Source organism: Leopardus geoffroyi, chromosome D1 (genome assembly GCF_018350155.1).
Source record: "Leopardus geoffroyi isolate Oge1 chromosome D1, O.geoffroyi_Oge1_pat1.0, whole genome shotgun sequence".
Taxonomy (NCBI): Eukaryota; Metazoa; Chordata; class Mammalia; order Carnivora; family Felidae; genus Leopardus; species Leopardus geoffroyi.
In genome coordinates this window covers 21434000-21445751 of record NC_059329.1, presented here as the reverse complement: position 1 = coordinate 21445751, position 11752 = coordinate 21434000, and the positions used below count along the sequence as shown (strand labels likewise).

At 41.4% G+C, this 11752-nt stretch overlaps 1 long non-coding RNA gene across 1 annotated transcript; it reads left to right on the top strand.

Moving 5' to 3' along the window:
* The first annotated feature begins 5509 nt into the window (after positions 1 to 5509).
* Positions 5510 to 11243, top strand: LOC123600862. The gene is made up of 2 exons (XR_006713853.1): positions 5510 to 5649; positions 10789 to 11243. It is a non-coding gene; the product is annotated as an uncharacterized LOC123600862 (long non-coding RNA).
* Positions 11244 to 11752: the final 509 nt, after the last annotated feature.

Here is an 11752-nt window from a genome sequence, read left to right as displayed (position 1 = left end):
TAGTACTGCTAGGAATTTGCCCAAGGGATACAGGAGTGCTGATGCATAGGGGCACTTGTATCTCAATGTTTATAGCAGCACTCTCAACAATAGCCAAATTATGGAAAAAGCCTAAATGTCCATCAACTGATGAATGGATAAAGAAGTTGTGGTTTATATACACAATGGAATACTACATGGCAATGAGAAAGAATGAAATATGGCCTTTTGTAGCAACGTGGATGGAACTGGAGAGTGTTATGCTAAGTGAAATAAGTCATACAGAGAAAGAGAGATACCATATGTTTTCACTCCTATGTGGATCCTGAGAAACTTAACAGAAGACCATGGGGGAGGGGAAGGAAAAAAAAAGTTAGAGAGGGAGGGAGGCAAACCATAAGAGACTCTTAAAAACAGAATAAACTGAAGGTTGATGGGGGTGGGAGGGAGGGGTGGGTGGGTGATGGGCATTGAGGAGGGCACCTGTTGGGATGAGCACTGGGTGTTGTATGGAAACCAATTTGACAATAAGTTTCATATTAAAAAATAATAAAAAAATTAAAAGTTTGATTAAAAAAATTAGCTGGAGTTAGTTTCAGCTTTAAGAGGTAAAGAGCCTGGAAGCCGTCACACTCATTCTCACATTAAGAAAAAAACTGAGAAAACTGAAAACAAACAGCTCTTCTTAGATCCAACAGAGAACTGAGGTCACAGAGCAAACTCTCTCCCTGAAAACTGGAGAGAGAGGTGAGAATACACAATCACAGCTTACTTGGAGTGGAAGCTGCTGGAGATTATATACATATATTGATAGTAACACTTAACCAGTAATTGATGGATCCCTGGAGGCTGAGTATGGACTGGCTTGAAATGTTAAAAACTCTTAAAGACTCAGTCTTAGGGGGACCTTTACACTTTTGTGAACTTTACCTCAGGGAGCACCATTAGGTTCTCATGGGGAAGGCTGGAGAAAGGAAGGGAAATACCCAACTCCCAGTCCTCCCATCCCAACAAATCTTTATAATAACAGGCACCGAGGGGCAACCAGGTGGCTCAGTCGGTTGAGCGTCCAACTTCGGCTCAGGCCATGATCTCGAGGTTCCTGAGTTCGAGCCCCGCGTTGGGCTCTGTGCTAACAGCTCAGAGCCTGGAGCTGGCTTCAGATTCTGTGTCTCCTTCTCTCTCTGTCCCTCTCCCATTTGCACTGTCTCTGTCTCTGTCTCTCAAAAATAAATGAACATTAAAAAAAATTATAATAACAGCCACTGAGTTGAAAGAATAGCAAGGTTCAAACTCTTAATTAAGAGTTTCTAGGGGAATCTAAAGACAAAAGGGGAGACAAAAATGACACTAGAGGAAACCGAAGACTCAGACACCTACAGCTAAACAAACAGTTAACACAGTATAACTCCTAGCCAGATAAACATAAAACCTCACAATGAAGCCCAAGTACCTCAGTTCTTATTACCCAAAACATGCCTAGTTTTCACCAAAAAATAACAAAACACCCTGAAAGCCAATGTAAAAAAAAGTCTGCAGAGACAATGGAAGCAACAGAACCAGACCCAGATATAGCAGAGATGTTGGAGTTCTCAGGTCAGGAGCTTAACACCTTTATGGTCAATGTGCTAAGAGTTCTAAAGGAGATGGTGAACAGTAAGCACCAACAGTGGGTAATGTAAGCAGAGAGAGGGAAACTGTAAGAAAAAATCAAAAGGAAATGCAGGAAACCAAACACTGTGACAGAAATGAAAACTGCCTTTGATGGGCTCACCAGTGGACAAGGCATGGCAGAGGAAAGAAATCAGTGATCTTGATGATATATCCCAACAGAATTTTCCTAAACTGAAATGTAAAGAGAAAAAAGAGAACAAAAAATATGGAGTGGAGTGCCAAGAATCATAGGACAATTAAAAAAGGTGTAGCATACACATAATAAGAATACCAAAAAAATAAAAATATAAAAAAAAGAAAGAGAAAGAAACAGAAGGAAAAAATTGAAATAATAATAGATGAAACTTTTCTAATTTTAATGATGGACACAGAACCTTAGTGAAACCTAGCAGGATAAATACCCACAAATTGACACCTAGCCATATCCTATTCAAACAGCAGAAAACTAGACAAGAAGAAAATCTTGAAAGAAGCCAGAGGAAAAAAAATACCTACATTATAACATAAAACCATAGACAAGAATTGCAACACACTTCAGAAACCAGTCAAGCAAGAAGAGAGTGGAGTGACAAACTTATAAAGTATTGAAAGAAAAAACTCTATAACCTAGAATTTTGTATCTAATGAAATTATCCTTCAAAAATGAGGGAGAGTTAGAGACTTTCTCAGACAAACAAAAAAGAAATTTGTTACCACTCAACCTGCCTTGCAAGAATGTTAAAGGAATTCTTCAGAGAGGGAACTTTGTCAGGAACTGACATCTGCATAAAAAAGGCACAGCGGGGCACTTGGCTGGCTCAGTTGATTAAGCATCAGACTTTGGCTCAGGTCATGATTCATGGTTCATGACTTTGAGCCTAGAAAGGGGCTGTGTGCTGCACAGAGCCCTCTTCAGATCTTCTGTCCCTTTCTCTTTTCCCCTCCCCAGCTCATTCTTTCTCCTTCTCTCTTTCTCTCTCTTTCCCTCTCTCTCAAAAATAAACATTAAAAAAAAAAAAAAAAAAAAGAAACAGCATAGAGGAGGAACAAATAAATGTAAAATAAAACCATTAGTTTTTTAAATGTTTTATTTATTTTTGAGAGAGAGAGAGACAGAGAGAGACAGAGTACGAGCAGGGGAGGGGCAGAGAGAGGGAGACAAAGAATCTGAAATAGGCTCCAGGCTCTGAACGGTCAGCACAGAGCCCAATGCGAGGCTTGAATTCGTGAATGGTGAGATCATGACCTGAGCCGAAGTTGGACGCTTAACCGACTGAGCCACCCAGGTGCCCCAAAACCATTAATTTTTTAAATTCTTAATTGATCTAATAGATAAACGTTTGTTCAAATGATAGTAGCACCAATATATTGGGTAACCTGGGTAATTATAGCTTATGGATAGGTGAAGTGAATGATAGCAATGTTAGAAGGGATGGAAAGGACCAATTGGGAGACTCTGTGATAAGGCATCTCAGTACCCATCAAGTGCTATAGTGTTACTTGAAAGTAAACTTAGGGGCGCCTGGGTGGGCTCAGGTCACGATCTCACAGTTTGTGAGATTGAGCCCCATGTCGGGCTCTGCAATGATAGCACGGAGCCTGCTTGGGATTCTCTCTCTCCCTCTCTCTCTGAAAAAAAAAAAAAAAAAAAGAAAGTAAACTTAGATCAGTTATAAATGTATATTTCAAACTCTAGGACAATCACTAAAAAATAAAAAAAAAAAGCATATTTGATATTAAGAGAGGAGAAACAAATGGAATCATATAAATGGTAAATTAAAACTGGAGCACATAAACTTTAGGGGAAAAAAGGGGTGCCTGGGTGGCTCAGTTGGTTAGTGTCTGACTCTTGACTTCAGTTTAGGTCATGATCTCACCATCGTGGGATTAAGCCCTGTGTAGGACTCTGCATTGACAGTGCAGAGGCTGTTTGGGATTCTCTCTCCCTCTCTCTCTGCCCCTCTCCTGCTTGTTTGTTCTCTCTCTCCTTCAAAATAAATAATAAGTAAACTTAAAAAAAAACTAGAGAAGGTAGAGTGGAAGATTAAAAAAGAAACAACAAGTGTAACAAGTTGAAAACAGATTCAAATATAGATATTAATTCAACTGTATAGTCACTACAAATATAAATAGTCTAAATATGCCAATTAAAAGACAGACTGATAGAGTGGATAAAATGTAAAACTCAGTGATGTGTGACCTACAAAGCAACCCATATAAAATATAAAGATATAATGTAAATAATATAATTATTATAAAAAATATAAAATATAAGCAATATATTGTATATAAACATATATATGTAATATAAATTAAAAGTAAAAGGATTGAGAAAGATGTACCATGCTAACACTAATTAATAGATACTAGAGTATCTATATTAATTTCAGACAAATCAGAGTTTAGAACAAAGAAACTTATCAGGGATAAAGAAGGAATTACATAATGATAAAGGGATCAAACCTCCAGAAGACATGCTAATTCTTAAGTTCACATGCCAGAAAACGGAGCACCAACATACATGAAGCAAAAAACTGATAGAACTGAAGGGAGAAATGGATGAATCCACTCCTATAGCTGAAAATTTCAACACCCCTATGTCAGTAACTGACAGATCCAGCGGCCTGAAAATCAGTAAGGACATAGTGAAACTGAACAACATCATCAATCAAATTGATACAATTGGCATCGAGTCATGAAAAGACATGGGAGAATCTTTAATGCATATTGCTTAGCGAAAGGAGCCATTCTGAACAGACTATATACAGAATGATTCCAACTGGAAATCCTTCTGGAAGAGGAGAAGCTATACAAACAATAAAAAGATCAATGGTTGCCATGGGGGAGGGGGAGATGGATGAATAAGTGGAGGACAGAGTATTTTTAGGGCAGTGAAACTATTCTGATGATACTGTGATCTTGGGTACACAACATTATGCATTTATCAAAGCATGTAGAACTGTACAACACAAAGAGTGAAAACTAATGCAAACTACAGATTTTAGTTGATAATAGTGTTATCAGTATTGCTCATATATTGTAATGAATGTACCTCACTAAGCAAGACATTAATAACAGAGGAAACTGTGAGTAAGGAAGAAGGGGCACATGGTATTTCTCTGTATTATCTGCTCAATTTTCTGTAAACCTAAAACTGTTCTAAGAAAATAAAGCCTATCACGGGGCACCTGGGTGGCTCAGCTGGTTTAGTGTCCATCTCTTGATTACAGCTCAGGTCATGATCTCTCTGTTAGTGAGTTTGAACTCTGCTTTGGCTCTGCATTAACAGCATGGAGCCTGCTTGGGATTCTTTGTCTCCCTCTCTCGCTGCCCCTCTCCCGCTCATGCACGCACACTCTCTCTCAAAATAAATGAATAAACCTGAATCATTTTCTTTTAGTAGGATTATATTCTATAATCCATGTTACAAAATGTCACAAAATGTTTTCTTGTTTAATGTGCTATGAGTTTTCCCTGTTTCTCCCTATTCTGTAAATTATAGTTTTGCTGCATATTATTTCATCATAATGGCTGTATCACACTTTGTAAAGCTTTTGTCTTCTTGTTTCAGATCATCTAGTGTTTTATCAGAATAAATAATACTGCAACTATCACCTCAGTGTAAAAATCTTTGGCTGAATTTATGACAATTTCCTCAGAATAGATTCTTCACAGGGATGGTACCAAATGGCATGATGTGAATTTATTCCAATTTATACTCCTAACAGCAGATAAATATCTTGATGGAATGTCTACACTTTGTCAGACACACTGTACTACAAAGGGTTTAGCTCCTGAGAAGCAATCATCTCGATTATTTAAAGGCAATTTACCTTATTCGTTTCTCTTCGCATGTCTTACTCCAATGACAGGGAAGAGCCATTGCACATCTTTTTCCTCTGCTTTTGCCTCTGGATACATAAATTGTGTGCACTAAGCTCGGTCTCATTAATTTTACCACAATTTTGGCATCCTTGAAATTGGAGGAAGAGAGAAATATGGGTCTTTGTGAAGCAGGTAAGACATTCTGTTGTTTAAGATAAATTCTTTAGAGACGCGTGACTTAAATCCCCATATCTTCCTGTTCCCATTAAGATTAGGTGCCTCCATTATGTTCCTCCACAGAACCCTTCACTTAACCTGCTAGAATATTTACCCCACCATAGAGCAATTGCCTATTTCTGTGGGGCTCATCCTGACACAAGAATATGAATTCATTGAGGGCAGTGTCTATGGTGTCCAGTTATCTCAAAACTGCTTAGGAGAGTAACTGGAGTACCCTTGATGCTTAATAACTACTTAGTGGAGGAAAGAATGAAGACTCCGGGAGTTTGAGAAGATGATTTTTTAAAAGGCTGTGTCTGATTTCCAGGCCCATGATTTTATTTTTTTTTTAAAGTTTTTTTTTTTTTTTAATGTTTATTTATTTTTGAGACTGAGAGAGACAGAGCATGAATGGGGGAGGGTCAGAGAGAGAGGGAGACACAGAATCTGAAACAGGCTCCAGGCTCTGAGCCATCAGCACAGAGCCTGACGTGGGGCTTGAACTCACAAACCGCGAGATCATGACCTGAGCCGAAGTCGGACGCTGAACCGACTGAGCCACCCTGGCGCCCCTCCAGGCCCATGATTTTAGACACATTTGAAGAGAACATAGAGAGCTTCAAAACAGAAGTGAATGGTGAATTTTCCCCGCAGGAGTTATGCTCTGTTCTGGCTGCTTCATCTCGGGCACAGGCTGGAGGGCTTAGCCTCTCCATCTCTGGATGAGAAGTGTCCCTTCCCTACTGTGACTCGGGCCCGAGTGGCATGTACAGAGCACACCGTCCACAATGAGCCTTGTTAGGGCGGCATTTTGGGAAAGGTGGAGATTCTACTTCAATGTTTCCGTCCACTCTCCCCACCGCAATCTTTCAGTTTATCTCACGTGCCTCGGAGTTTGTCTTCGTTAATGCTAAGGGAGCTGGAGTATTTGTGCCTTCACACTAACCATTCACTCCGGGCTGCCTTCAAAGGAATGCACATTCCCAGGTACTTCTGTACTTCCGTGCGGACAAACCAGTCTCCAGCATCCTGAGGCAAGCTCGCTGGGAAACCGAAGCAGGGACAGGTGTTGGGATGTTACGACAGGCTTACTTGAAGCTGGTGTGCCTAAACATTTGACAAAGGGATCCAAGGGGGATGCATGAAGCACTCTGCCAGTGTGTGGTACCCTTCCCAACTGACAGCCATGTTTTTATGTCACTGCTGTGACATTAGTGAAAAACAACAACAGAACATAGTACGTCTGAATTGTCCATTTCTTGGGAGCATTTCCTCTGCCTGCTCTACTTCTCTAGGTCTCTAGGTTCTGCATGTTGGGGGAGGTTTTGTTTTGTCCATTGGAATCAATTACTCCCCTTGCAATGGAAGGCAATGGGCCTGTTTTCTCTTACTGGTAGGTATCGTGGTTTCTGCTAACTTTACTTTTCCCAGACAGAGCTGGAAACACTTGATTCCTTCTCATTTATCCTGGCCCCATTCCAATTCTGACAAAAACTGGCAGTTTTCAATGGACCTCACCCTCCTGGAGCACTTAGATGTCTTCTTGCTGCTCTCAGCTTTCCTGACACTCACGCCTGGATATTTGGGAAGCTTACATTTTATCCTTTTATTCTCTCTATTCTTTTGGGCCTCATTTGTAGGTTGGTTCGTAACTAGGCTGATTACCCTGGAAGGGAACAAATGAATCTAAACAGAGCGCAATTCTTTGTAGGAAGCAAGAGGAGAGTCTGTTATCCCATTACCAAGATGGTGGCGGAAGGGGTTTATGAGCAGAAACAGAGGTTTAAGAAAGGGCGCCACAGCCTGCCTGCTCTCTTTCTCCCCACCCCCTTCCTCAGATTTCCCATCTGGCTAACTTCCAGTATAGCCAGCAGGGTTCTTAGGTGCAAAGAACTGTATCTGACTGTGGCTAACTTCAGGGAGTTTATTGGAAAGAACCAGGTTTGGGAACCCAGTGGGGTTAGGAGAAGGCAGCCAGCTGGAAACTCGGCCACATCACCCTACTGTCTGGTTGGAACCATGGTAGGAGCTACTGATATCTCTTCCACAGACAACTGAGCACTGCTGGTGGCACCCCTTAATATTGCCACCTTCCAGAGCAGGGAGCTGGCAGGTTATCATCTCTGACTTTAGCATTATGAACTCTAAATTGCTTCAGGAGCATATGAGAAGAACAATCCAAATAGTTTAAAGCTAAGTTCTCTCTTCCCGTATTGTGGATCTTTGATAAAAAATACAATTGCTGAGAAGTCTGTTTTGCTTGCTGTTTGCTATGAGCATTGTGAGACCTTTCCTGGATGTAACCCGCTGTGTAGTAGAATGGGTTGTAAACCTTCCTAAATGAATGTAGTCTGATATGTAATGAAATGAGTAATTGTAGTAATTGTACATAAACTAACTGGCGTCCTTCGCTTCTGTAATCTTGCTTGCTTAACACATTCCTCCCCTGCCCCCTTTTTTCTCCTCCCACCACAAGTAACGGACAAAGCCTTCTCGCCGAAGGACAGACCAAGGACGCCCAATCTGAAAATAACAAATGTCCTTACTTTAAAATTTACCAATCAGGACCCTCACTCACCTATGCTGTTTGTCCCTGTCTATAAAAACCCTATACCGACCCTGATCGAGGCCTCTTAGCGACACCGGCAACGAGTGCGCAGAGGTCCAGGTTCGAACCTGCAATAAACACCCCTTGCCGCTTGGCTTTGACTCACGACTCTGGTGGTCTTTTGTGGGAGGTTTAGGAACTTCGGGCATTACACATAGACCTGAGCAGGAGCATCTGAATGCCTGAGGTTGGGTTGACAGCACTACTGGGAAGTGTTAACGGTAGGTATCCTGGTTTCTCCCATAGTGTGGAGATTCCGCTAAGACTTACATAAGAGAAGACCCCACCAAATAGGACAGCTAGTTACACACCTTGCTCAAGTTTCTGCCCAAATTTCACTTCCTTATTGAAGAGATTCAGTCTGATTTATCCTGTTATCACAAGCTTTCGTTTCTTTGAAACTTTTTGGCTTGGGATTTTCAGGCGTCACATGCAATGTGGATTCCAGCCCCAAATACATCCAAGTGTGGGCTTGCAGTTAGGATTTCCCAGAGGAGTGTTACTGCTTCATCCACAGCCAATGCTAAGAAGAGCCTGGGACACTTTTTTTCTACTTCACTCACTGGGAAGGAAGGCTGCCTGGGCCCAGGCTTTGTCTCCAGTCCCTCGCATATGAACACTTGGTCTCGAAGATTCCCCAGGATACGTATAGGCTCCACCCTTCACCTGCTTTGTATGGTTCTTACTTTCCTGTCTCTTCTGTCCACCCAGGAACCTCTTTACTTTCCTGGCAGCTCAGTCATGCACCAAAATTATGCATTTTTCTTTAACCCAGCATGCTCAACTGGGTTATAGCATGCTCCAACTGCTATATGGCCCCAAATGGCTGCCCCAGACATAATTTTAGATTTTATAAATGAATGAATAAATGAGTGATAAGAGAGTAAATGAATGAATGAAAGTTGTATTTTATACTGTAGTGACTTGGCTATTGCTTTACATTTGCTGAATCTCAGAAGGGAGTGAAGAAAGCAGTGGGTAAGAGTCTTCCTGCTGAAAGGGGAGAGAATTTTCCTAAAAGTCAGCCGCAGAACATTCAACATTGAAACTGGAAGGAGATTCTCTGGGTAGAGAGTAGTTATCGGACCACGTGCCATAGGTTCTTCACTGGGGACTCCTCCTTCTCTTGCCCTTGTGTCTTCTGCCTGATGCTGACATCACATAGGTGCTGCCCAATGGGATGCAGGCCTCATAGGTTTGCTACTCCCTATGCTCCCGTGCTCAACACGGGAAAAATGACTGCATGTGGCGAGGCCACAGACTTTCGAATAATACTTCCAAAATGACTTCCCTGCTATTTTCTTTTTTAAAGGCTGGGGAGCACCTGGGCTATATGTATATAGATGTACATATATGTAAACATTCATTGACACTTAAGATTTGTGCCCTTTCTTGTTTCTACATTAAATCTCAATAAAAAAGACACACACATGCACACACATGCACACACACACACACACACACAGTTTTATGGGGCCAGAAAATAAAGGCTAGATAAAACAAAACACAGAACACTTGTGGAGAATGTGTCTTATGGGTGTCATTACTCATCTTTAGTACATGCCCCACAGGAGTTACTCTCCTCCCTGTACCTGGGGAAGAAGCCCTCTCTCATCCTCAGCGTTTAGGGTCTCACTTGGACATCTGTATGTCTCAATGTCCAGATAAAGCGGGAGACCGACTTCTCCCTCCTCAGTCTATGTAGGGTCTCAGTGTCAACTTTTGTTCGTGGTTCTACCTCTCCCTTGGGAGACTGACACTGCCAATGCCTTTAACTTGCAGAAGAAATCCTATTAACTAGCAGAGTTCATGTTGTTCTCACAGCAAATGAAGGAGTTTGAGTTTGAACCAGCTCTGACTGGCCATAAATCCCATATACTTTGCACGGAATGACATTGCTGTACAGTTTTAATTTCTCTGAGAATAAGAGAATTAATTCCTGCCTGGAGCCCACCCAATTTGTAACCACAATGTTGTAATCAGAGTTTCCAATATAAAGCTCTGGATATATGGCAGCACAGCGCATTAGTATTTTTGAGAGAAGGTAGACATGAGTTTGCACCTCTTCTCTGTCTTTTACTAACCATGTGAATTTGAGCTAATTATTTCACTTTGTTAAACCCAGCTTAGTTACCTGTAAAAAGAAATAAACATCATTTGTCTGCCATTAAGAATAATGGACACAATTTCTGGAAAGCACTTTGCATTATGCCAGAAACTTCCTCTTTTCCCCTAGCTTTCTTCCTTTCTGAAGGAAATATGAAGTTTCACGTTCTACTTACAATTTATTGAAATTTCCTTTTGAAAATCGATATGATGGGTAAGGACCAAAAAAGGAATCTGTTTCCTGACTTAACAGTGAGAGGTGGGTTCTGCTACCCCATTTAACAGATGAAGTAAATGAGGCTTAGAGACTTTAACTTGGTACTTACAGCTAATATGCCAGAAAAATTGTTGAGACATTATTGTATGTTATTTTCCTTATCTTCTCTCTCCCCTAACAGATACAATTTCACAATTTTCCTGCCCTTCTCCAGCCTGGCTGAAATCTTAAGGCTTACTGTTTGAAGAGTTTGAACCACAGGGCCCCTGGACTCTAGACACTAAGCAAGGGGACCAACCAAACTGAAAAGACAGGGATTAGGTGAAATTCTTGGAGTTAGTCACCAAACTCTCAGAATGTTGGCAGCATCATTATTAAGGCACTTTCCTTCCACCTCTTAAATTAGAAGACCAGGGTCTCCTTTCTGGTGAAACTGCCCAGCCTATGAGGAAAGACCCGTAGATACTGAAGTCGGGGTTCTTACATGAACCACCAAAGAGTGAAGTCTTCCAATTTCCAAGTGTGGCCCAAGCCTGTTGAGTGTCCTATCAACTCAGTTTCAAGAGAATAGTCAAGGATCACTGAGCACTTGAAGAAAGATTATGACATGAATAAAAGGAATTCAGATGAAATAGAGAATGTTTTGCCACAGATGCCTTCCACGGCAGAAGATATGTAGAGGCAGATAGATAGACAGGCAGGGATCTAACGCAGGCAAACACAACTTGTATTGGCCAGTCTCATCATGCTTGTGGTGAGCTGGGGGATTCCTAAATGGGTTGACCACAAAGGCACTCTGCCAGTTACTGAAGTTAATGTTAAGAAACTGATAGGAAGCCCTGGAACAGGAATGCATTCTCAAGGCAGCCCTCTGCTGGAATGGAAAAAGAGAGCTGGAACACAATCTATCAGTAATTCTTCGGGTTGCTACTTCTTTGCCTCCTTCCAAATTTTTGATTTTACAGGCACTGTGCCCAAGGGTTTTTTTGTTTGTTTGTTTGTTTTCTGGTGGGGAGGGGAGGCCCTTGCTGTGTCATAATAGGAAAAGGAACTGCATTCATTCCAGCTAAATGCACTGATTCAGGCTTCCAGTCTGGGAGTTCTCTTTCCCAACAGTTATCGGACCCAGACAGGCCAGCAGTGGC